The sequence below is a fragment of the Henckelia pumila genome, chromosome 1 (genome assembly GCF_033568475.1).
Source record: "Henckelia pumila isolate YLH828 chromosome 1, ASM3356847v2, whole genome shotgun sequence".
In the NCBI taxonomy this organism is placed as follows: Eukaryota; Viridiplantae; Streptophyta; class Magnoliopsida; order Lamiales; family Gesneriaceae; genus Henckelia; species Henckelia pumila.
This window is the reverse complement of record NC_133120.1, coordinates 63073295-63101101: the sequence shown is the minus strand read 5'-3', so window position 1 is coordinate 63101101 and position 27807 is coordinate 63073295. Positions and strand designations below refer to the sequence as shown.

Here is a 27807-nt window from a genome sequence, read left to right as displayed (position 1 = left end):
ATTGAGATAAATATTTTATTGAAAATTTTATCCAAGAATTTTTAGGAGCCGAAAATAATTATTTTAAGAGTTATTTTATAAGAAAATTTAGGATTTATGTATATAAATATTTTAAAAGTCTATTTTTCACCTAATTGGGTCATTTTTAGGGCTTTTAGGGCACCTTAAATTTTTGGGCCTTTGTTATTTCAAAATTAGCATTTAAAATTGCTTAAATTTTGAAGTTGGGCTAGGGTTCTTAATTATTCTATAAGCCCATGAGCAAATAATTTTATTTGGGCCCATGATCTATCTTTTCTTGCTTGACCCGTTAAAAGCCCTACCCATTCCCTCTTCCCCAACACCGCGTCTGTTTCTAGAAATCAGGGAGTCTCCATAGCCGACTCTTTCACTTGCACACACCACACGAAAATCTTGATTAAATTTCAAGATTTTTACGGAATCGTATTCAGCGCGTTGTAAGCTTCGTTCGACTATACTTGTTCCTCATTTATAAGCATGTTTGACTTATTTCTCCGCACCGTTTAGATCGTTATAAATGCAAGATTTATAGGATAAAATCAGTGCTTGTATTTGTGTGTGGTTTTGAACTCACGATCTTAAGATTTTTGCACCATGATTTTCTTGTCTTCTTCGTTTCCCTGTTTTGTGGATTGGCTCGTTTCTTGCCATGTTTTCTGGCGATGGTTTGAGTTGGTTGCTGGGTTGGGTTGGCTAGGTGTTGGGCTTGCTGAGGGCTGGTCCGTAGGGTTGTGGCTTGGTCGGGAAAGGGGCGAACAGGAGGGGCCGAATTGTTGGGCTCTTGTGCGCGGGTCTGGGATTCTTGGCCGCGGTCGAGCCATGCTATCCATGGCCAGGCCGTGGCTTGTCCAGGTAGGATCGGCAAGACCTTGGGATGGTCCTGCCAGCCGGACTCCAGTCATGTGGCCGGATCAAGGGTGATCGGCCGAGGTGATGAGGTGTGGATGATGGTGAGATGTTGGTTAGGAAATCGGGCTTGGTTGTATTGGGCAGTCCGGGTTTAGTGGCCCCGGGTCGGGTCAGTCATGGGTTTGGGTCTGGGTTAATTTACTTTGAGTCGGGTCAAAATATTTAGGGCCAAGTTTTGCCTTTTGGGCTTAATGGTTGTTGGGCTTTTATATATATATATATACATTTTAGGCTTGAATCAATCTTGTGGGCTTAAGTAAATTAATTAAGATAATTGTGCCCAATTCTTTTAAAATAGGCTAAGCATATTGGGTTGGCTAAATTAATTTAGGAGCCCAAATGCCTGTTAGGATTAAAAGTGTTATTGGGTTTAAATAATTAATTGAGTCTAAGGTGTTTATTTGGGCTTAAGTGATTATTTATCCTTATGACTAATTGGACCACTATAAGACCAAATGAATGAATTTAAGTGTATTTTGGATTACCCTATGTTTAATGGACCAGCATTAGTTTTAGGATTTAATTTAGGGCAGCAAGTCGAATCAGTCGTGGCAAACTAAATAGTCCCTAAATATATATTTAATAGACGTATATGTAATATTTTGATATGATTATGATATTTATAAAAAGCAATTAAATATATATTTACGGGCAAAATTTTAAGAAAAACTGATATTTTTAATTCATGATTCATGCATATGTTTTATATATTAAGATAATGACATGAGAAGAAAATATTTTTGGGAAGTTGATGTGAATTGTGAAAATTATGTTTAGGAGCCTACGGATCCCCGTGTTAAGGTTGGGTGAAGTGGCATAAGAGGCGTAGGGAATTCTCGTGTTAAGGTTGGGTGAACCTCGCCGCCGCGTACGCTGGTTGTAGATTGATCAATCGCTTATGTTTATGGTCACATTTCACTGATATGACCCACAGTAAAGATTTTATGACTATATAATGTCATGATTATGCTACGTATTTATGTTATGTTATGTTTACGATTTAGTATAATGCATACGATTTTATTTATGATCATGCATGCATTTGATTCCTCAGATTATTTTTATATATGATATGTGCTTGCATGTGGTTTTATTTAGTAATACTCGTTATTAAATATAGAGCATGTTGGGCCTTTAGGCTCACTAGATCTAAATGGTGTGCATGTGAGTTTGATGTTGTTACCGATGATGTGGTCCCGACGGGCGGTGCGGGCTACTGAGCATCCAGAGCTGGCTAGCATGCCCGTGACCTCTGCAGTATTTCCATTTCCGCATTTTTTTATGAGTTTTATGGAGGAATGTACTAAACCATTTTCGTACATGTTTCCCTACTTACACTATGATGCGCTGGTATTGAATTTTAAACTTCGGATTTTCATATTTTGCGACGTTGTAGCTGCATGTATGGATCTTTCTTAAGTTACTCGCGTGTTTTTAAATTAATAGAGTACGATCAACTTATTATACATTATATTACTTTAAATTAACTTATTTTGTTGGCATAAACGCACATATGTTATTAAATAATTTTAATATATGTATATAAAAAAAATCCCTCGAGTTTTCGTTCGTTTCATTTCGTATCAGATCAAGGTCCTTGGAGGGTAAGCTAGCCTGTTACATGGAGCTCGGAAGTCGCATCGCTAGTGTGTGAGTTTAAATGTTTTAATTATATGTTTTATGAATGGTACCCCAGAGTTAAATTTTCACTGAAATTTGTTTTATAAGAATTTTAAATTTAAAAAACTTAGTTATGCAATACAGTTGCGTAAGGGAATGATGGGAATTGAAGTATGCCTCCGAGACGTGAAGTTCGCGATGCAGGTAATCTGGATCCACCTCCACCTGTAGCTCCACCACTCTCAGCATTCGAGGGAACCAGCGAGGATGCTAGGCCTAGGGTGAATAGGAGAGTTTTACTTTATTGAAAACTAAGTGATTTTTTGGAGAATTAAGTGAATTCGTTTTGGATTCAATTAGTTTTGTTCTAGGGATTCTGTGTTAGCATAGAATTATTGAGGAGTTTTACCTATGAGCATTATGGATTGAATTATTTTTCTTTTTGGAGTATGCACTTAGACTATAGGGAATGTAGTACTATGGTTGATTGTCCTCTTGGATGCCTTGGGTGTATAGGTGTACGATTGATAAAGATTGTTTTTGGTTTTGTTGATCTGGACTCTAAGAAGAGTGATGATGAATTTAGTTTTGACTAGGGACTCAGTGGATTTTTTATGATTGTTTTTAGTTGCGTCGCTAAATTTTGCTAAGTTAAGTTATTTGCAGATGTTTGAGGATAGATAAGTGGATTGTACAAACTTGGTCAAGTAGTGAAGTTGTGGTAAATTCAATTGTTGTGTTTGGAAAATGAACATTAAAGTAACATTTGTGTTCTATTTATGAGTTAATATAAGATTGTGGTTGGAATTTTTACTTATGGTACTACGAAGTGCGTAAAAATATCGAACTTGGGTTACAATGGACTATAGAAAAATTGAAAAAGTTCGTCTTAAGTTGTGATTAGAAATGGATGTTTATAAATATAGGCTTGATTGAGATGTAGTAGACCCACGGGAGGAAGGATAAGATATGTTATTTTATCAGAGTGCGTAGCAAAAGCATGACTTTTGGAATACCAAAATTTGGGAACTAGGTGTGCACATGGATTTAGTAGATTATATTTTCTTGGGGCTCCGTTATTAGAAGCTCGATCATTCAAATTTAGAGTGAAGTCTCCACAGCAGCAGCAGCAGAGGCCGCAGGGTCAGCAGAGACAGCAGCATCAGGGTGTGGTCTCCCCCAGATTTGGATGGATGCTCTTCTGCAAGAAGTGTCAGAAACCTCATTTTGTCCAGTTTTTGGTCGGTTTCGACAAGTGCTATCATTGCCAAGAACCGGGTCATGTTTTGAAGAACTGTCCGAGGAGTAAGCAGACGACAGGGCGCCTGTTTGTGATGCAGGCTGAGGAGGCTGACCCCGACACTTCTCTTATCACGTGTAATTCTCATTTATGATTATTCGCTACTCTTGGGCTTACTTAGTTAATGATTTGCATGAGTGGTTACTCAATTGTTTGTACTTGTGATTTAGAACTGCATGTTTAAGATTTGTTGGAATTGGTAACTCGTGAATGTGCATGCTTAGGGTTGGACTTTGATGGTGATTGGGTTGAATGTTTACTCTTGATAGTATAGTCTATATCTGTTTGGGAAATTTTCTGCGTGCAGGGAAAAATTAGTATTAGAGGTGTTGCGATGTTTGCGTTGCTATATTCGGGAGCGACATACTTTTTTATCTCTCAGTCTTTCATTGAGCGGGTAGGTATTGTACCCGAGGTATCTAGTTCAGGGTACGATATTACCGTGCCTTCTGGAGAGGTTATTTTTTTACCACCAGTGTTATCAGTGGTTTTGAGTTGGAGTTTCAGGGGCATGTGGTTAGAGCCGATTTAGTGGTTTTGCCGATGTCAGGATTTGACCTTATTTTGGGTTGGAGAGAATGTTTTGAGAATTATCTTAGAAATTTGACTGATTACTATTGAGAAATTTAGATTCCTTTATCCCAGAAATCGCTAAGACAAATTATTTGATATAAAAGTACTTAATAGGGATGAGTTAGTTTGCTGCAGATATGAAATTCAGGAAATTGGAGATAGTCCTGATCGAGTAATTAAGCATTGATTGAAGCTTAGTTGTATTTGTAAGGGATTGGGAAGGTGTTTTTGGGATAGCGAAAAACCAGTTACTTGAGCCAATTTATCGATTCTTTCTGGAAATATTGGAATCCTTCTTATGGTTCATGCATTCCTTGACTCGCATGACATTGGTCATTGAAGATTTAGTCAATTTGGTTTCGATTGAAATTTCAAGTATGGATCTTGGAAATTCGTATTTCTTGAGAACTTGAATTCTAATCCTGAACATGTTTAGTGATTTGGGTGAGTATTGTTATTCTATTCCTTGCAATCTCGATTTTATTTTGTTGACATCAAATTTTGCCTTGGGACTCTATTTCTATTTGCGATGAGTGCGTGCAAATTTTCTCGTGTGTGAGACCACGTTGACATCCCTGACTTTGATTTGTCTTGATGATGGGCATGACATCATACCAGTTGACGGGTGATCACCTGATTTGATATTGATTGATTGGCTTGTATCCCTTGTTCATGGAGCCTTGAATTGATTCGCTCACCCCTTGTATTAAATTGCAAACGAATTGTTTCCTTTTAGAATATTGTCTTCCAGATTATTGTATTTTGATATTGTTTTGAACCATGTCCCTTTGATTTCGATTTGATTATGACCCAACAAGTTATTTATTGAGCTGAGTTATATTGAACATCATCTTGACATTGTTTTGGCTCGTAACTGATAGCGATTGATAGCACCATTTAGATTTAGTGTTTGACGGACACTAGATAGGATTGTGAGTATGTTGATATCGAGGATGGATTATGGTATTCTGAGTTAGATTTTGAAGCAGATGTTGTCTTGCGAATTTGAGACCGGATGAGGACCGCGCAGAGTCGTCGGAAGAGTTATGCTGATCTACAACAACAAGACCTCGAGTTTGCCATTGGAACCATGTATTTGTGAGGGTCGCGCCCATGAAGGGCGTGATGCATTTTGGTAAGAGAGGCAAGCTCATTCCGAGGCTTATTGGTCCATTCGAGATTCTGGAGAGGATCGGTACGTTGGCATATCGTGTAGCGCTACCATCTAGTCTTGCAGCGGTGCACAATGTATTCCATGTCCCGATGTTGCGGAAGTATATCTCCAATCCTTTGTATGTTTTGGATTTTGAGCCTCTGAGGTTGGCATTAGATTTGTCGTTCGAGGAGCGACCGGTGCAGATCTTGGCGCAAGAGGAGAGGAGACTGCGGACGCGAGTTATTCCAATGGTTAGGGTCCGGTGGCTAAACCATTCTGAGGAGGAGGCCACCTAGGAGACCGAGGTCGACATGTGGATGTGTTACCCAGAGCTTTTTGGTACGTATTTCAATTTCGAGGACGAAATTTCTTTTAAAGAGGGGAGAGTTGTAACATCTAAAATTTCGTTCACGCTAAACCGTATGCATAATTAGGAAAATTAATATTTTAAATAGAATAAAATAAAAATAAATAAATTAAGGGGTTAAATGATTTTATTTGTCATGTTTATGTGTTTTAAATTTATTTAGGATTTTTAATCCGAGTATTTTAAGTGTTATGAATTTTTGTAGAAAAATATTATTTGTGAGTGCGTAGGCGGGTCGGTGGTTGATCGAGATAAATGTTTTATTAAAAATTTTATCCAAGAATTTTTAGGAGCCTAAAATAATTATTTTAAGAGTTATTTTATAAGAAAATTTAGGTTTTATGTATATAAATATTTTAAAAGTCTATTTTTCACCTAATTGGGTCATTTTTAGGGCTTTTATGACACCTTAAATTTTTGGGCCTTTATTATTTCGAAATTAGCATTTAAAATTGCTCAAAATTTTGAAGTTGGGCTAGGGTTCTTAATTATTCTATAAGCCCATGAATAAATAATTTTATTTGGGCACATGATTTATCCCTTCTTGCTTGACACGTTAAAAGCCCACACGAAAATTTTTATTAAATTTCAAAATTTTTACGGAATCGCATTCGGCACGTCGCAAGCTTCGTTCTACTATACTTGTTCCTCATTTATAGGCATGTTCGACTTCTTTCTCCGCACCGTTTAGATCATTATAAATGCAAGATTTATAGGATAAAATCAGTGCTTGTATTTGTGTGTGGTTTTGAACTCACGATCTTAAAATTTCTGCACCATGATTTTCTTGTCTTCTTCGTTTCCCTGTTTTGTGGATTGGCTCGTTTCTTGCCCTATTTTCTGCGATGGTTCGAGTTGGTTGCTGGGTTGGGTTGGCTAGGTGTTGGGCTTGTTGAGGGCTGGCCCGTAGGGTTGAGGCTCGGCCGGGAAAGGGGCGAACATGAGGGGCCGAATTGTTGGGCTCTTGTGCACGGGTCTGGGATTCTTGGCCGCGGCCAAGCCATGCTAGCCATGGCTGGTCCAGGTAGGACCGACAGGACCTTGGGATGGTCCTGCCGATTGGACTCCGGTCATGTGGCCGGAGCAAGGGTGATCGGCCGAGGTGATGAGGTGTGGATGATGGTGAGATGTGGGTTGGGAAATCGGGCTTGGTTGTATTGGGTAGTCCGAGTTTAGTGGCCCCGGGTCGGGTCAAGTCATGGGTTATGGGTTTGGGCCTGGGTTAATTTACTTTGGGTTGAGTCAAAATATTTAGGGCCAAGTTTTGCCTTTTGGGCTTAATGGTTGTTGGGCTTTTATATATATATATATATTTTAGGCTTGAATCAATCTTGTGGGCTTAAGTAAATTAATTAAGATAATTGTGCCCAATTCTTTTAAAATAGGCTAAGCTTATTGGGTTGGCTAAATTAATTTAGGATCCCAAATGCCTGTTAGGATTAAAAGTGTTATTGGGTTTAAATAATTAATTGGGTCTAAGGTGTTTATTTGGACTTAAGCGATTATTTATCCTTATGACTAATTGGACCACTATAAGACCAAATGAATGAATTTAAGTGTATTTTGGATTACCCTATGTTTAATGGGCCAGCATTAGTTTTAGGATTTAATTTAGGGCAGTAACTCGAACCATTCGTGTCAAACTAAATAGTTCGTAAATATATATTTAATAGACGTATATGTAATATTTTGATATGATTATGATTTTTATAAAAAGAAATTAAATATATATTTACGGAAAAATTTTAAGAAAAACTGATATTTTTAATTCATGATTCATGCATATGTTTTATATATTAAGATAATGGCATGTGAAGAAAATATTTTTGGAAAGTTGATGTGAATTGTGGAAATTATATTTAGGAGCCTACGGATCCCCGTGTTAAGGTTGGATGAAGTGGCATAAGAGGCGTAGGAAATCCCCGTGTTAAGGTTGGGTGAACCTTGCCGCCGCGTACGCTGGTTATAGATTGATCAATCGCTTATGTTTATGGTCACATTTCACTGATATGACCCAGAGTAAAGATTTTATGACTATATCATGCCATGATTATGCTACGTATTTATGTTATGATTATGTTTACGATTTAATATGATGCATACGATTTTATTTACGATCATGCATGCATTAGATTCCTCAGGTTATTTTTATATACGATATGTGCTTGCATGTGGTTTTATTTAGTAGTACTCGTTATTAAATATAGATCATGCTGGGCCTTTAGGATTACTAGATCTAAATGATGTGCAGGTGAGTTTGATGTTGTTATCGATGATGTGGTCCCGACGGGCAGTGCAGGTTACTGAGCATCCAGAGCTGGCTAGCATGCCCGTGACCTCTGCAGTATTTCCATTTCCGCATTTTTTATGAGTTTTATGGAGGAATGTACTAAACCATTTTCGTACATGTTTCCCTACTTACACTATGATGTGCTGGTATTGAATTTTAAACTTCGGATTTTTGTATTTTGCGACGTCGTAGCTACATGTATGGATCTTTCTTAAGTTACTCGCGTGTTTTTAAATTAATAGAGTACGATCAACTCATTATACGTTATATTACTTTAAATAAACTTATTTTGTTGTCATAAACGCATATGTGTAATTAAATAATTTTAATATATGTATATATAAAAAAATCCCTTGAGTTTTCGTTCGTTTCACCAATTTCCATTGATTGAGTTTGTGTACAACAATAGTTACCATCGCAGTATTGGGATGGCTCCGTTTTAGGCGTTGTACGTGACGATGTCGTACTCCACTGTTCTGGGAGGAAGTGGGTGAGCGACAGGTAGAGGGACTAGAGTTAGTCCAACAGGCTGTTGATATTATTGGACAGATCAAGAAGAGAATTAAGACTGTGCAGGATCGACAGACTAGTTATGTGAATATCAAGCGCATACCTTTACAGTTCGAAGTGGGTGAGAAAGTGTTTTTGAAAGTCTCACCATTTTGTAGAATTTTGAGATTCGGTTTCAAGGGTAAGCTATCTCCTAGATTCATTGGTCCATTTAATATTTTAGAAAGTGTTGGAGATTTGGTTTATAGGTTGGTGTTACCGCCATATTTGTCAAGTATTGTAGCGAATCAATCCGAATACACTACCTAATCAGAGTTAAAATATAATTAAACATGCAATTAAAAAAATACATAAATTCTCTACGGAAGACTTAAATAAATATTGGTCGGCGGAATACAACCGACTAAAAAAATTAGATATACAACCCATTCGAATTAAAACCTACAGCTAATCCTGATGTCATCACGGGTCGCTGGTCTCTCCAAGCTACTGGGCGCACTACATGCACCTACACCTGTCCCATTGAATAGGGTGTCCAGAACATACAAAAAATACTGGACAATGATATATAAAATATATGCAACACATAAATGACTTTAAAACTAGGGTAAAACAGTATAATCAGGGGCTCCATGAATATACAACGCCGTGCTGGATAGCTAGTCCGTGGGGCACTCTTATATTCACCCATCAACTATAGCATCTACTCCACCGTCGTGGTTGCTCCTAGTGATAGCAAAACTAGGGGCTGAGCCTCCTCAGACACAAATCAATAAGGAGTAACTCATCACCGATGGAAACTGTCATGACTCACATCGTACGTGATGCAGTATCGTGTAAAATCATTCATGTGCTAAATAAGTAAAACATGGGAAACAATAGCACACACTCATGCAACACATATATCATACATCATGCTGGCCATCTCAGTCAGTACTTACATACCTCGGTGCGGAATACACATCCCAACACCGTCCTGATATAGCAACTCGTGAATCTCTCCTCAAGAGAATTCAGTTTGACACAAAGCTACACTTCAACGTAATTGCTTTACAGGATTTCCAGACTGGTTCATCCTTCCCATGCTCCTCTGAAGTAAAGACAAGCGATGCTAGGAACTCAGACCACAAAGTCAGTACTAATCACAGTTCACGTTCTCAGTATAACTCATCATTGTGCTCTGATGAAAACTATCCTCACTTTCCAATATTGACACTAAGTCATCTCTTAACCATTGGCCTGCGAAGCCACGCATACGCCGCAATGGCAATCATTGCATATCTGATAAACTTTATCATCTCGACCACAGGTTACTCACCTATGAATTTCAATCGATAGGCTAGTCAAATCTCTCTACAAGATTTAGTTAACTTTGGACATCCTCCTAATAGTTATACATACTTGCAATCACTGTACACTCATCAAGACTAAGGCAAGCTTCCACCAAAATGCTCCACTGGGACATTCCACAGTACACTAGCATATGGAAACGCTTCCTATCCTGCCTCGAAATAGACAGTCATTTTCACCTGGTATAACTCATCTCGGAGTCTCTGATGACACCATCATCGCTAATTATATCTTCGCAAGATCTGACCAACTGATTTTAAAGGAAACTAGTCCCAACGGATTCAATATTTTCACTAGCTCATGTTCCTGCTGAAACGCATCAGCCCTGACATGAATTGAAAAATACTAAGATTCTTGACGAACACGTCACTCCTGGCACTAGCTTAATCCACCTAGTTACCAAGGACTTCAAAGGATACGCCTAGCGTTAACACGCTCGGAATAATCTTCACCACACGTCGCGTATCCGACTATTGGCTATTGCTGAAACACAATAACCTTGAAACTTATTCCTCAATCTTTAGACAATATGCATTGTCCTTAATCCATTCTAGTATTTCAATGGCACAACACATCAGAATCTTATGGGAAGATTTGTGGCAACAATTCTGCTAGACTATGAAAACTAAGTCTCAGCTATTGTCTCATACTACGATCAGACAACTGATGTTTACTTGCTAATGCCTATTGGAATTCCCAATACTTGATGGATCTTAATTCAATGGAATTCTCAGATGTCACCGCTGGAACACTTTATCAAAATGTTCTATTGACAGTCCTCGTCGTCCACTAATAACATGGAGCAAGCACTTGATCCCTTTCTTACTCAACCTTGAGTATCCTATTGCTAATATTAAGCAATTTCTTGGATCAATTTCGGCTTCTTCTTAACAACAAAACACTAAACTGGAAAACTACCAATTCCCTTGCTTGCTCTTTACTACAGCTGATAACCAAGTTATCACCAAAACTTGACTACACGAGTCAATTTTTCAATCATCCTCGATTAGCAGCAATCCCAAAGATCCGTCTATGGCAATCCTAGAGATTCTCAAGACTGTACCAAGTACCAATCTCCTAAGAACAATGCATCAAAATGTTATCCCAAGTACTCCTCGATCTACTATATCCTAATCATCACTGATTGGACTCGCTTATCAACCACATCGATCTACTATGGCTTGCACTTGACCCATCGATGTCGATCAAATCAAAAAATCACTGATACTCGAAACCTATATGGCTCGATCAATAACCTTGATCTAGTTGCCACAAGTCTTCTAATTCCAAAACACTTGGAATGACCAAAATCGCACTGAATTCAACACGTCTATCCTTGACAGCATCAGTCAATAGCTAAGAGTAGTCACTGGTACTCATCTTGCGCCATTAAAGAACTACTAACCGCTAGCTTGTTCACTCAAATCGAACACCAAAGAAAAATAAACCTAAGAAATTCTCTTCGATCTATCAACCTAGATCATTTCCATCCCATGGAAAATCCCACGCTCAATCTCTGAATACTTCAGACGACACTTCGCGTAATCACTGGTAAAAACCCGACTACCTACTAGATCCATCCGCTTAGTAATATCTCTTAGGTCAAACCTATCTATTCAAAGCACTCACTCGTCAAGGAAATCCTTCCTAGACTGGTTTTGACAGCAGAAATCCCAAACCAATATCTCTGACAAAAGCCAGACGATATCAAAATCACTGATACCAAATTGGGTATCTATCCACACCAAGGTCATATCCCGTTGTGACTGTTACCAAAATTCCTAGACTGAGTAGTCTTCCCACCGCCACCTCCTGAAGCACAAAGGCTTCCAGGTATACCGGCATAGGGTCGCGCCTCCTCATGTCTAACATTGTAATATTTCACAACTCTTGGTATTACTCGACCTGGTTCCCTGATGAAAACCCATCATCACAAGGTCTCAACCTAAAGAGGTCAAAAAAACTATTGTTCTAAGGAAACAACCTAGAACAAAACCCAACGTTCTAAAGAAAGCAGTTTAGAACCATATTCTCTTGCCTCCTGAGGAATCACCTCATCACTGAAACTAATCATAGCCAATCGACTAACTAGGTCAATCCTAGGAAAACACCTATACTAACCACATGTAAAGCAGTTACAATCGGCTTACTCAAATCTATGAGTTACAACCCTTGAACACTAATCATCTAATCATTGGATTAATCTCAAAATAATACATGTATCATCGTTTCAAGTTATGTACAATTTCTTTATTATAATTCCATGTAATACAAATACAGTATCCAGAATACAATGAAAAATGTACACCCAATAACTCGAAATAATACAACCAGTGTCTGATGATTCATTACAACTGAAATACTGTTTACAACAACACAGTATTAAATCATCGTACTTGATCTTTATTTTGAGCATGAAGTTTCTCATCTGTCCAAGAATCGATGCAAGCATACTCTGACAGACGTATTCCATTCACGCTTCAAATCTAGAGACTCTCATTACTCAAAGTGTCACTGTTATATGTGTAACCCCTGATGAATGAGATAAAATCTCTATGACAATCTCTCCAAATACGAGTGAAGAATCTTCATAGGTGTGTCATCATGGTCGAACGGTATAGATGCAAGCATCAAGTGTGTCCCAACCAATCCTCTGCCACTGCCTCCGACATCTGGTACTCAGTCCAAAGCTAGGATCCATATGAGTAGAAGTCTCGAAAACTCGGACATGATCCTTCGCTCATGTCCGCACTTGCTGAAATCCCAAAAGCCAAATATTTAAAAATTCTTCCGATGATGATAGTCTTCGGGCAACCTAATTGCCTCATCATCATCTCTGTTATATTCTCATCAATCCTACAAGGATAACCCAAATTCTTAATAATATATCCCAAGTTTTTTTGCATGCAGTTCTGATACCAATAAATGTAGCGACCCAATCCGGATCCACTACCTAATCAGAGTTAGAGCATAATTAAGCAAGAAATTAAAATAAATACATAAATTCGCTGCGGAAGACTTAAATAAATGCTGGTCGGTGGAATACAACCGACTAAACAAATTCGATATACAACCCATTTGAATTAAAACATACAGCTAATCCTGTTGTCATCATGGGTTGCTGGTCTCTCCAAGCTACTGGGTGCACTACCTGCACCTGCACCTGCACCTGCACCTGCCCCGTCGAATGGGGTGTCCTAAACATACAAAAAATACTGGACGTGAGCGACTATGCTTACGGAAGCAATGATATATAAAATATATGCAACACATAAATGACTTTAAAACAAGGGTAAAACAGTATACTCAGGGGCACCATGAATATACAGCGCCGTGCTGGATAGCTAGTTCGCGGGGCCCTCGTATATTCACCCATCAACTATAGTGTCTACTCCAAAGTCGTATTCGCTCCTAGTGATAGCAAAACCAGGGGCTGAGCCTCCCCAGACACGAATCCATAAAGAGTAACTCATCACCGATGAAAACTATCATGACTCACATCGTACACGATGCAGTCTCGTCTAAAATCATGCATGTGCTAAAGCAGTAAAACATGGGAAACACATAGCACATACTCATGCAAAACATATATCATACATCATGCTGGCCATCCCAATCAGTATTTACGTACCTCACTAAAGCCAATCCTAGTAGTCCCACTCTAGGTTCTAAGCCTATCATCAGCTCTACAATGAAAAGTACTCATGCATTACTAAACAAGCTCTAAAAGCCTTAACTAATCTAATAGATACTCATAAATATTTTAAGGAGACCATATCTATACATGCATCCGTCGTCAGCCCGCTGATGGCGACTGCTTCAAAACTTAGGAACAGCTCTGCTACGACACCGGGATCGCTCCGCTACTTCCGGATTCCCAATAGGACTCTTATAAATCCCTGATCTGACTAGAAAGGCCAAAAATGAGAGAGAGAAGAGAAGAATGAGCGAGTTGGAATGAGCCTCGGATCCCATATTTATAGACGGAGATCGGACCGTCCGACCCCTGATTGGAACGTCCGATCGCGAATGGAGCGTCTGATCATCATCATCGGAGCCTCCGATGTCCCATACAAACGTAAGCAATGACATCACACTGCTGACGTTGATGATGACGACATACCTAGCTAGATTGGAGCGTCCGATCCTGTCGACGAAGCATCCGATCTGCCCCATCGGAGCTTCCGATCTGTCCTAACGCTAATTTCTTAAATTAACGCTGATTAATCCCTTAATCACTTTATTCGGGTACGGGTTACTACAATTATCCATGACATGTTCCATGTTTCACTGTTGCGATGGTATGTGGCAGATGATTCTCATATCTTACAGTCGTCTGAAGTACATTTGGATACAAATTTGACGTATCTGGAGAGACATTTGCGTATCATAGGTCATAAGGATAAGGTCTTATGCAACAAGATCATTCCTCTTGTTAATCTTGTAAAATGTTTAGTTTGACTAAAGGATGTTTATTCAGTATTTTACAACATTCAGTACTTTAGATTGTTCGAGGACGAAATATCTTAAGTAGGGGGAGAATGTAGTAGCCCGCCTCCATTTTACAAGATTAATTAAGTAAAAATGGTTAATCATGAATTAAGGGCTTAATTTGGAATTAATCGGAAAAAATATAAAGTTTTGGGTTAAGGACGGTTCGGAGCTTCCGAACTCAGGATCGGAGCAACCAATCAGTTCGGAAGCAATGTGGGTAGTTCGGAAGCTACGTTAGGATCGGAGCTTCCAAAGTGAGATTGGAACTTCCGATCTGCTTTCAACCATGCATGCAATGAGGTGTCAAGGTTGATCGGACACGTGCAGGATCGGAGCTTCCGATGTCAGGATCGGAGCTTCCGATCGTAGCCAATCCACACGTGGCGTGCATGCGAGATCAGAGCTTTCGATTAAGCGATCTGAGCTTCCGATTGTTGCCTATAAATAGTCCACCCGAGCTTCACAATTTTCACACCAATTCAAGTTTCTCTCTCTCGGTATTAGAGTATTTTAGGTGTTTTGGGGTGATTCCAGCCTTCTTTAGGCTTGGTCCGGGGGATGGCGAGGCGCTCCGAGGGTGCTGCGGAGACGTGCCCAAGTTCTGGGGCAGTCGTCATCAGAGGGCTGACGAAAGACGCAGGTATAGCTCTGGATCCTTATAGTAAATAGGGAGTATGATATAGCGTATTTAAGGCTTTTAGAATAAGATTATAATACATGAGTACTTTGCATTGTAGTACGGATGATAAGCTTGGACCTAGAGCTGGTTTAGCATTTCCTAGTATATGAGGTACGGAAGTATTATTCGAGATATCCAGATTGAGTATGCATGTATTATGTGTTTGCATGGATTATGTGATTGAATGTTTTATATGTCTTTGTATACAACATGTCATGATTGTATATTGCATACATGAGCATATTGAGCCTGTATCCTTATGGCATCCTATATTAGGGTTTTTACCCTATCTTGTCAGTAGATGGTTGGACACATAGATTCGTGTTAGGTAACCAATATCAGTTGGACACATGAGCTCGTGTCAGGTCACTGATGATTGGTTGGACACGTGTACTTGTGTTAGGTCACCATCAGAGCATCTGGGTATGTCGATCACCTCTTGTAGCGATGGCTCAGCGTGGCACAAACCAGGGCCCAAGTTTGTTCTTGATTAGATATTCTTGACCTGAGTGTCTTGGTACCCACTTCATTTGCGTACATGCACATATAATACCGTATACTCATACTCTCGTACTGAGCTTATTATGCTCACGTCCCATAATTTGTTGTATTTGGACACCCTATTCCATGGGGCAGGTCTGCGGCTGCATGAGACGGGTGGTTCCAGGATGGCTTAGGTAAAGGATGGCCAGCAGAGTTTTGTCTAGGATTTTGTTTTCTGATGTAGTTGGGTTGATACATTTTGGATATTCGATATGGTTGTATAAATATTTTTATTGTTGTTTAAGATTTTCTGCTATTTAATTTCTCATTAATTGTTTTAATTTAAATGAATGCTTAAGATTCTGATTAGTAGGTGATAACGACGTGGGTCACTACATGTATAGTTTTAGAGACAGCCGGATTATGTTGGAAGGGAATTAGTATCGTTATCGTCTGACTTTTTCAGGGATACAAACTGAGATTTTTCTGTTGAAAGAATAGTCTTGGGAAAGGATATTCCTCGACAACTATAAATTCTGAACAGATAGAGTATACATTCAGTATTGGGATATTATTAGATGTATTCTGTTGAATAGATCTAGTAATACGCGTAACTATTAATAAGTAGTCGTTTGAATTTGTCAGAGGTAAGAGATAAGGTTTCGTGAGACAATATTGCCTAAAATATTAGAATTATTTCTGGATCTGAGTAATTTTAGGGTTAAGTGTATATCACAGTTTCTATTTTGGATTGGATCAGGAACAACTTTGATAGTAGATCCAGACTGGTGAAGGAATTTTTCCAGTGAAACTATAATTATCGTCCGACACAGTCAGAGATAGGTACAGTGAAACTCAGTATTAAAATTATGTGATTCCAGTATTCTGGGATTAGATGACTTCTTGTTAAGTTGAAAATACTAAGATCAGAATATGTTAAATCAGAAGTTTAAGATTCTAATGGAGATTAGGAACTGGTAAATTTAGTAACCCAGTCTCATTTTACTAGATTAAGTGGTTTAATATCATTAAATATTGATTAAGGGCTTGTTTGGGATTAAATAAGAATTTCTGGAATTTTTGTATCGGGTGAGTCGGAAGGTCCGAACTTAGTTCGGAAGACCCGAACACTTCGGAAGCAAGAATCTAGTTCGGAAGCTCTAGGTGAGTTCGGAACGTCCGAACGTGAGATCGGAACTTCCTAAGAGTTAGGCCATGAACACCAGTGATGTGTCGTCATCGTCTTAACACACAGACGGAAGCATGAGATCGGAACTTCCGAAGAAGAGATCGGAGCTTTCGATCGGGGCAGTTTGGAACGTGGCACACATGCAGAGATCGGAACGTCCGATCAGTTGTCCGGAACTTCCAAACGTTGCTTATAAATAGGGCATCCGAGATTCAGAATTTGGAACCAATTCACCAACCTTTCTCTCGACTTCTGAGTGGTTTTAGAGGTTTTTAGCCTTCTTTGGCATAGTCCGGGATTTGGCGAGGCGTCTTCGGATTCGTGGTAGAGTTGTGCCCAAGTTCCGGGGCTATCAACATCAAAAGGCTAACGACAGACGGAGGTATTATCAGAGTTCCTATAAATATTTTGAGAGTACCTAATAGCTTGGTTTAGACTTTTAGATGATGTTTAATGATATAGTAATGTTATGATTATAGGCTTGGATCAGTAGAGCCGGAGTAGCTAGACTAGTATAATTGAGGTACGAAAGTACTATTTGAGATATCCTGACTGAGTATGCATATATTATGTATTGAATTATTTATATGGCATGATTTTATCTGCATATATTATGTCACGATATTATCCTTCATGCATTATCATATTGAGCTTTTATCCTTGAGATAACCTGTATTAGGGTGTTTACTCTAATGTGATAGTGGATGGTTGGACACGTGGACTCGTGATCATGTCACCTATATCCACTGTTGAGTGTGTGAGCCATATCCTGGTGAGACGGCACAGAGTACTACATACCTTGGCGCCAAGTCTGTCTGAACAGAGTTTCTTGACCTTGTGTCTTGGTATTCCCGTACACTTGCATTCATGCTCATATATTATTTATAAACTCATACTCTAGTACTGAGCGTAGTTCACTCACGTCCATGTTTCTGTGTTTCTTGGACACCCCATTCGAAGGGGCAGTTGCAGGTGGTTCACCGTGGACTTGGGATTAGTTGGTGACTAGTGCTGGATTGCAGAGTTATTTGCGAGGTGCATTTAATTTATTTAAGCTGTTTAATTCGATATGGTTGTAATTCAATATTTGTAGATTCCTTATCTTGGGATTGTAATAATGTTATGGTTTCTACTGTGGTAGTTATGATTTTGTTTTAATTAGATTATTTCATGCTTAAGCTTTTGATTATGAGATGATTACGGAGCGGGTCACTACAAATATCATGAGATAAGCATCACCAAATGATTCTGATTTTTGGGGGAATGTTTAGATTCCATATGAATTTCCACCATGACTCAAGTGTGTACGTGGATTGATGAACCGAAGGTGAATGAGACTCACATGAATTTTGGTACCCATTTCTTACCGTGTACCTTTCTCTTGGTATCATTTTTCCAGAAACGAGTGTCAATCTCAGCAGTAAATATCAGTGGTGTCTCTAATATCTGTCCAGCAATGTACGGGTCAATGGTTACCTGATGAGTGGTTCATTCCATTTGGCGTAAAATATAATTGAGATTAATCTTTGATCCTCCAACCCTTGTGTAATAGGTCTGATAAGATCATGAGACCCCAATATCCATTTGGCTTCCAATACTCTTGTTGTCTCTCCATCACCTATTCGCCAATTCAACCCTTTGTCTAGAAGTTCTTGCCCCCAAACCAATGATCGCCAGACATAGGAGGGATTAATATTTCCCAATGGCACATTCATGACGTCCATATGTTTTTAACTATATAGTATTTGTGGACAAGATACCATTATATGTCATCATTTTTTTTATGATGTGAAAAACCGTAACCGTGCACTGGATAAACTCCCAAACTAGCGAGTTTTCAAACCACGTCAGTCAAGCCAATCGTACTGAACAAGTCTTGTACGACAGACTAGTCCAAAAAACTATTGGTGGGGGGAATCGAGAACCTGACCACTAATTAAGTGCTTACTTACTACATCAACTTGAAGTTTGAACGATATGGAATCATTCATATCATGTGCTATCCTTCATCAGCATTTTTAGATTGTTATATTTTTATTTAGATTGATTACTTGTTTCATATTTTTGTGAAAATAAAATTTCACATTTGTATGCTATCTACATTTCTTCAAATATTTGGTCTCTTGTGAGACGGTCTCACGGATCTTTATCCGTGAGACGAGTCAGTCTAACTCATATTTACAATAAATAGTTATACTTTTGTTATACATATTTCTAGAATGATTATATTTTTGTGGTGGTATACCGTATCATATCGAAAAATTTATATCATACATTGTACCAAAAATTATGATATATGAAAATATAAATTGATATCATACTGAATCTTTCGATATACTGAGTCTCGATATATCGAAACAAAACATAAATATCACCATACAATAATCCGAACTTTTTGTTAAAGAATGATGGTGAAATCAAGAGGAATAAGCCCAAGTTAATTATTAAATACCTAGAAATAAATAACATTTTGGACTTTGATGGGTATTTTATACCAATTATAATTCATTTAATTAATTATAAAAGTGGTATCTAAATTTTTCTGTAAGTCTGGATTTTATCAGAGTCCGATGAAGGAAGAAAACAAGAAATTTACAACTTTCTACACACCACAAGGTCATTCATTATATTTGGAAAGCATTACTAATGGGATATTTCAAAGAAAAATGGATAATATAAAAGAATACGATCATTTCTACAAGGAAAATAGAATTCCTTGGATTAAAAATGAACAAAGAGCTGCCGAATAGTAAAGAAACTCGTCGGGAGTTCTACAATATTTCTCACATCGGAATATGGATAGAGAAGATCTTCCTAGACTACTCAAACTAGAAGTAGCCAGAATTCAAAAAGGGGTTTTCAGCCAAGATCTGACCGAAAACATTTTGTAGAGACAAATACAAGTGGTGAAAAATCACACAAAAAATATTCTCCCCGAAGACCACAAAATCAAAATATTCCCTAGCAGAAATAAATTAACATGTGATAAGTGACTCAGCCGCCATAAAAGGACAGGACCACCCACAACAAGATGCTATCAACCAAAATTGACAAGAAATAATACAAACAAGGTTAGCTACAAGTTTGAAGTCCGAATTTCAAATTCGAGAGGGATTTCTATAACCAAGGCAGAAAAAAGTTGCAGACATCGACCATTATCTTCAATTTTCTTTCATTTAAATATTGTAATATTTCAAGTTTATGTGTATGGTATTTCCAACTACAGTAAGTAGCTAAATAAGTAATCTCCTCATTTACAAAGAGTTATCTTTGTAATAACATTCATTATGTCTGAATAAAAATTTCAAGTTTTCTCTTCTCTCGTGTTGAATTCATTAATCACATCTATTATTATCCGCCATGAGCTAGAAAACAAAAAAAGATGTGCTAGGTGTTGTTGAAGGAATGCACAACAGGAACCATCAATTGCGAATTTCTGGTAAGTTTTAAGGAGCAGTTTGTAATGGATAAAACCCGACGATATATTGGTCAAAATGTGTAAGGAAGACTTAATTTATTTTACATAAGCATGATGGGCTAGAGGAAAAAAATTGAAAAAAAATAGTAAATAAAAAATGAAAGCAAGGATAAAATGGGAATTTGGATTGATTTGGGCTATACATTGAATTTTTCGGACTAAATTAGGACAACAGAAAAAAGATGTACTAAAAGTTAGTATCCAAAAATAGGATGGATCAAATTTGGTATTATTCCAAATGGTTTGAACAATGATCAATTATTTTTAAATATAATGATAATAATATAAAGGGAAATATTATTTACACTCCAAAAAATGTTAATAACACTCCACTTTATCTATTTAATTAATTATTAGACAATATTACCCTTATTTTTACTTTCCTTATATTATAACATTTGAATTTACCTCAAAAAGTTCAATTCTAATTCTTTTGTATGCCAATAACTAAAACTATAATATTTTAAAATTTGGTTCATAAATTGTCATATACCGGAGAAAATAATTTTAAAAAATATAACATTAATATTAAATATTTTATCCTGGTTTTAGACAAAATACATAAAATAATTAAGATATAAACAAACTTTGAATTATGAAATTCTTATTTTTTTTAAAACTTAATTACCAAATTCTGATTAAATCTTATAATAATAATAAGATAAAAAAAATATACTAAATAATAAAATTAAAAATTAGATTATTTTTTATATTTTTTATTATTTTTCTTAAAGGTAGACATGGGCAGGTCGAGAAATTCGGAATCGGGTTATTCATGTTTGGCTACTACGTATTTTTTTAAAAATTTATTAAATTTTATTTATAGTTTTTTTGTTAATTAAAAATATACTTAAACAAAAAATACAAAAACATTAATATATCAGCATCCTTGACTAAAATATATAACTAAAAGAAAAACAATTTATTTTAAATAAATTAATAATATTATTTATCATTTTAATAAAAAATTTAAAAATTAAATAAATCGGTACCGAAAAGACCCGATCAGGTAGAAATTTTACTTTTCAATATCTGCCCTGAAATATTTGTATCGAGTTCGGGTTCTACTCGAACACGACAAACTACCTGAATTTTTCGAACAGAAGGCACATCGAAGTGTAAAAAAATTCCACTAAGGATAATATAATTTTTATAAAATAAAATATTATTTGAACTTCATTCATTTAATTTTATGTTGAAATAAATAAACTATTCAAATTAATCTATATATTTTATTATTCATTTTGAGAAATTTTAAAATAAATATATATTAATCAATAAATTTGATAAATAATATTAATCTTAAAATTAAGATTTTGAATAATAGTCATATTTGTTATAATAGATCGTGACAATAAAAAAAATTTCACCTAAATATTCTACATATTCTGTGATAAAATTGACTAATAAATTTTTATGTTTCTACTAAAACTTGGGTTATAGTATTCAAGTTTAAACTAAGATTTTTTTTGTTATTTTATAATTTTATGTATCTTAAAAAATTACAATAAAATATTAAAATATTAGAATTTGTTATTGGCATACAAAAATACAAAATATAGTGTTAAGTTATTTAAGGTAGATAAAAATGCTATATTATATAAGGAAAACAATTAAAAGGGACATTATTGTCTAGTAGACAATTAAATAGGTAATGTGGAGTGTTATTAACATTTTTTGGAGTGTAACTAACACTCCTCTAACATAAATTGCATTTTAAAATTATACTCTACATTATGAAAAGGGAGTTGATATTTACACTCCATTTTTTGTTATTTACACTCCACTTGTGAGTAAATTAGACACATATTTTATACATGGAATGGAGTGTAGATAACACAAGGTGGAGTGTAAATATCAACTCCCTTATGAAAATACTATATATAAATTAACTCTTAATAAATACATAAAAAATTAAAGAGAAACAATATTTTTTTAAAACAAAGTTTTATTATTAAATAACATTATCTTACAATCTCTATTCATACTTAGAGAACATTATTTTACTAAAATTTAGGATATTAATATAACAACTTAATTTTTTGTATCATCATTAACAATATAAGTATTCTAAAAATAAAAACGAAAACACACACAAAATTAAAAGATATATAAATTAAGTGTTGAAAATATATTATATTATATTAGAATTGTTGAAAATTGAGTTGTATTATTTTGAAAATTAGTGTGCGATGATGTAGATGATGATGATTTAATTTTTGGACTAATCTTCCATTGAGATCTATAAATAGGTCTCTCCATTTGTGTAGAAAAACACAATTTGAGAGAATAAATTTAAAGTGTGGAGTTTGAGAATATTTTGAGTTTTTGAGTTTTATAAATTTTACTTTTCACAACACGTTATCAGCACGATCGCTCGAAGGTTCTCTATAATTTTCGACGCTCCAAAATACAAGAAGAAGTAAAAAATATTCAACAAGTAAGAATTTTTATTTTACTGTTTATATATTTTTATTGTGTATATATATTAATATATAATATCATGTTATGAATTTTTTTTAAAAACTTGTTATAAATCCTGGGAGGATGTTAAGACGACATCCCACACTCCCGGTAAGGGATACGATAAGTATAAAAGCCTCTAAGGTTTTTAAGCATTATAATCATATTTGTATAATGTCATGTTATTAAATAAAAGGTTGTCTATGACACCGATCTTATAATAATGTGATATGATACACTATACCTGACTTTATACTAACTATATTGGTATAAATTCATAATATTATATAAAAGGTTGTCTACGACACCGATCTTATAATAATGTGATATGATATACATAATTATTTAATTATGATTATCATTATATGCATTGTATCATTATCACAAATTTTTATTCAACACATACTCGATTTTTTTTTACCCCCAACGGTCACAAACGGCTAGTTTTTGGCCTATAAATATTTTCACTCAAACTCATTTTCAATCACACCAAAATTCATTCTTCATCTCAAAACATTTTCTCCTCGGTTTTTTTCGAAAAAGAAGAAGATGGAGTTTTTGGTTTTTCTAAGGATATTTTTCATAACGATTATGATCATCATGCTCACGAGTTTTGTACTCATCAGCGATTTTCCACCACATGCTTTTTCTCTATTTGTACACTTACTTGTACTCATCGTTTATCCATTATTTTGTATTGTCATATTAATGGAAATTAACTAATAAAATGCATTGTTATTTTTCTAGTACCACAATGTCAAACTTGGCAAAGCTTGAATTCGTTGCACTCGATATCACTGGAAAAAATTATATGCCATGGACTCTTGATGTTGAGATGCATCTTGAGTCATTGGGTCTAAGTGAAAGCATTAAAGAAAATAATATATCAACCTCACAAGATAAAGCAAAAACTATGATTTTCTTGCGCCGACATCTTGATGAAGGGTTGAAATGTGAGTATCTCACAGAAAAAGACCCAATGACTTTATGGAAAGGGCTGAAAGAAAGATTTGAGCATATAAGGGAAGTGATACTCCCGACCGCCCGTGATGAATGGAATACGTTGAGATTCCAAGACTTTAAAAAAGTCAGTGATTATAATTCTGCGATGTATCGAATAGTCTCGCAATTAAAATTCTGTGGACTTGAAGTCACAGAGATGGAAATGCTTGAGAAAACATTTTTCACTTTTCACGCATCGAATATAACTCAACAACAACAGTATAGAGTGCGTGGATTTTTGAGATATTCCAAACTAATCGCATGTCTTCTTGTGGCGGAAAAGAACAACGAATTGTTAGTAAGAAATCATCAATCCCGACCCACTGGATCAACGGCATTTTCTGAAGCAAATGTCGTAATGAAAAATGAAAACCAAAATCAAAGGAATAGACCAGATTTTGGTCGTGGACGAGGTCGAGGACGTGGGCGTGGACGTGGACGTAGAAATGACCGTGGTCGTGGACGCGGTCGTGGATATGAAAATAATCGAGATAGTTATTTCAGTAACTCATCTCAAAAGAGCGTCACACACCACCCACTAAAAAGGCAGCATGAAAACATGAGTGAAAATGAAAATCACTCAAAAAGAACCGAGAGTGTTTGTTATAGATGTGGCACTCCGGGACATTGGTCACGAACTTGTCGAGCCCCCGAGCACCTTTGTAAGCTCTATAAAGAATCGATAAAGGGGAAAGGAAAAGAGACCAATTTTGTTGAAAATAGTGACCATTTAATTGGTTCAACTAGTTTCAGTGCTGCAGATTTTTTGAATGATTTCGAAGACATTGATTAAAATATTGGTGGGACTAGATTGTAATAAATTTGTATTTTTTACGCATTTTTGTATTATAAAGCATGTTATATTTTACATTTGTATTGTACTTAATTTTTCTTTATTACATTTTTGTGAAGTTTGATATGGAAAATGCTATGAGCAAACATGGAAATATCATGGAAATTTGCATACCGGATAGTGGTACAACGCACACTATTCTGCGAGATGAAAGATATTTCTTGGAACTAAAACCAACAAAAATAATGGTGAATACAATATGAGGTCCTGTAGACTTGATTGAAGGTTTTGGTAAAGCGAAATTTTTGTTACCTAATGGTACAAAAATTTTGATAAATGATGGTTTATATTCACCACGATCGAAAAGAAATTTGTTGAGTTTTAATGACATATATTCTCATGGGTATGATACTGAGATAATGACTGATGGAAATCAGAAATATATGTGTCTTACCACATATAAGTCAGGAAAGAAATTTGTAGTTGAGAAACTACCAATGCTCCCTACTGGATTGCATTATACATATATAAGTCCAATTGAATCAAATATGGTGATAGATAATTCATCAATATTAACAAATTGGCATGATCGATTGGGACATCCTGGTTCAACAATGATGCGAAGAATTATTGAAAATACACATGGTCATCCACTGAAAGACCAGAAGATCTTTCAGAATAATAAGTTTCAATGTAAAGCATGTTCACTTGGAAAAATTATTATAAGACCATCACCAGCTAAAATCCAAACTGAATCACCCATATTTCTTGAACGTATTCAGGGTGATATTTGTGGGCCAATTCATCCACCATGTGGACCATTTCGATACTTTATGGTATTGATCGATGCCTCTAGCAGATGGTCACATGTATGCTTATTGTCAACTCGGAATGTGGCATTTGCAAGATTGATGGCTCAAATAATAAAATTGCGAAATCAATTTCCCGATTATACAATCAAGAAAATAAGACTTGATAATGCTGGAGAATTTACATCCTAGACTTTCAATGATTATTGTATGTCAATGGGAATCACTGTTGAACATCATGTAGCTCATGTTCATACGCAAAATGGATTAGCTGAATCATTGATTAAATGTCTACAACTGATTGCTAGACCAATGATTATGAAAACAAAACTCCCTATTTCTATATGGGGACATGCAATTTTACATGCTGCGGCATTAATTCGCATCAGACCAAGTGCATATCATAAATTCTCCCCATTGCAACTTGCATTTGGTAAAGAACCAAATATTTCTCATCTAAGAATTTTTTCGATATCTTGAGCCTCAGACAGGCGATGTGTTTACAGCACGCTTTGCTGATTGTCATTTTAATGAAGAAATATTCCCAGTGTTAAGGGGAGAAAAGAAACACATCGAAAAAGAAATCACATGGTATGTACCATCATTGTTACATTTGGATCCAAGGACCAAACAATGTGAAAAAGATGTACAGCAAATTGTACATTTGCAAAGAATAGCAAATCAAATGCCAGATGCATTTGCAGACACAAAAGAGGTGACAAAATCATATATACATGCTGTAAATGCCCCAGCTCGAATTGAAATTCCAAAAAAACAGATTGAAGACACTCATGATGTCATTAAACGCCTGAAGCGTGGAAGGCCAGTCGGTTCCAAGGATAAAAATCCTCGAAAAAGAAAAGACATAGAGAAGCACGATGATCGTAAAATAGAAAATGGTGTTTCAGAAGAAACACCTGATGATGAAAATGTTCTGTCAGAACCACAAACTGAAGAAAATCGTGAAATCTCTATCAATTATATTAATACTGGAAAAATATGGAACCGAAAAAACATAGAAGATATTGATGAGATATTTTCTTATAATGTGGCTTGTGACATCATAAATGAAAATGAGGATCATGAACCAAAATCTTTTGGTGAGTGTAAAACTCGTCATGATTGGGCCAAATGGAAAGATGCCATCCAGGTTGAATTGGATTCGCTGAATAAACGTAATGTTTTTGGACCTATAGTCCTCACACCTGAAGGTGTAAAACCTGTTGGATACAAATGGGTTTTTATTCGAAAGCGAAATGAGAAAAATGAAATAGTCAGATATAAAGCTAGACTTATTGCACAAGGTTTTTCTCAAAGGTCTGGAATTGATTATGAAGAAACGTATTCTCCTGTTATGGATGCAATTACGTTTCGATATTTGATTAGTTTGGCAGTGTCTGAAAATTTGGAAATGTGTCTTATGGATGTTGTTACAGCTTACTTATACGGATCACTTGATAGTGATATATACATGAAAATCCTTGAAGGATTTAAGATGCCTGAAGCACAAAGTTCAAAACCCAGAGAATTTTATTTTGTAAAATTGCAAAGATCATTATATGGGTTGAAGAAATCAGTCCGAATGTGGTATAATCGGCTAAGTGATCACTTGATGAAAAAGGGATATGTAAATGATCCAATATGCCCTTGTGTTTTCATCAAAAAAACAACATCCAGATGTGTAATTATTGCTGTATATGTTGATGATTTAAACATCATTGGAACGAATAAAGAAATTCAAGAAGTTATGATGTACTTGAAAGAAGAATTTGAAATGAAGGATTTTGGAAAAACCAAGTACTGTCTGGGTTTGCAAATCGAACAAAAAGAATGTGGAATTTTTGTTCACCAGACAAATTATACAGAAAAGATCCTTAAACATTTTAATATGGATAAATCAAATCCATTAAGTACTCCAATGGTTGTAAGATCATTAAACATAGAAAAGGATCCATTCCGTCCATGTGAGGATGATGAAGTTATTCTTGGTCCAGAAATACCATATCTAAGTGCCATTGGTGCCCTTATGTATCTTGCAAATTGCACTAGACCTGATATATCTTTTGCTGTAAATTTATTGGCAAGATTCAGTTCATATCCAACAAAAAGGCACTGGAACAGAATTAAACATATATTCCGTTATCTACGAGGAACGACAGATTTGGGACTTTTGTACTCAAAAGACACCAATCAAAGTATCATTGGTTATGCTGATGCTGGATATTTATCTGATCCACATAAGGCACGTTCCCAAACCGGATATGTATTTACTCGTGGAGGCACCGCAATTTCTTGGCGTTCACAGAAACAAACACTCGTAA

General features: G+C 36.1%; 1 long non-coding RNA gene across 1 annotated transcript; it reads left to right on the top strand.

Annotated features, from left to right (window-relative positions):
* The first annotated feature begins 342 nt into the window (after window positions 1-342).
* On the top strand, window positions 343-8406 carry LOC140883514 (uncharacterized). The gene is made up of 2 exons (XR_012150417.1): window positions 343-458; window positions 8198-8406. It is a non-coding gene; the product is annotated as an uncharacterized lncRNA (long non-coding RNA).
* Window positions 8407-27807: the final 19401 nt, after the last annotated feature.